We start from the raw sequence: 311 nt of genomic DNA, 5'->3' as shown, positions 1-311 counted from the left end.
CCGAATTTTTTTTCCACCACCATGTCCCTTTAGGGGCTCCGTAATCTTAAGTAATTTCTTAAGTAAATAAGAATTTACCTTTTCCAAGTAAATGCATCTTGATTTAAGAATGTTTAGATATTTAGAGAGCAAAAGTTAGGAAGTTAAATGATTAAAACATACAATATGCACCAGATGTTTGTTCAGTGGCCTGCAAGATTCAAGGTTTTTCCAATCAGACCTACTAAAAACATTCAGGATTTAAACCCACATGAGAACTTGATAAAAGAGAACATCATCCTTGATCAAGTGAAGATGTACATGTGTGTGTG

Source organism: Sinocyclocheilus anshuiensis, unplaced genomic scaffold (assembly GCF_001515605.1).
Source record: "Sinocyclocheilus anshuiensis isolate Anshui unplaced genomic scaffold, SAMN03320099.WGS_v1.1 scaffold3745, whole genome shotgun sequence".
NCBI lineage: Eukaryota > Metazoa > Chordata > Actinopteri > Cypriniformes > Cyprinidae > Sinocyclocheilus > Sinocyclocheilus anshuiensis.
Note: the sequence above shows the minus strand (reverse complement) of the source record.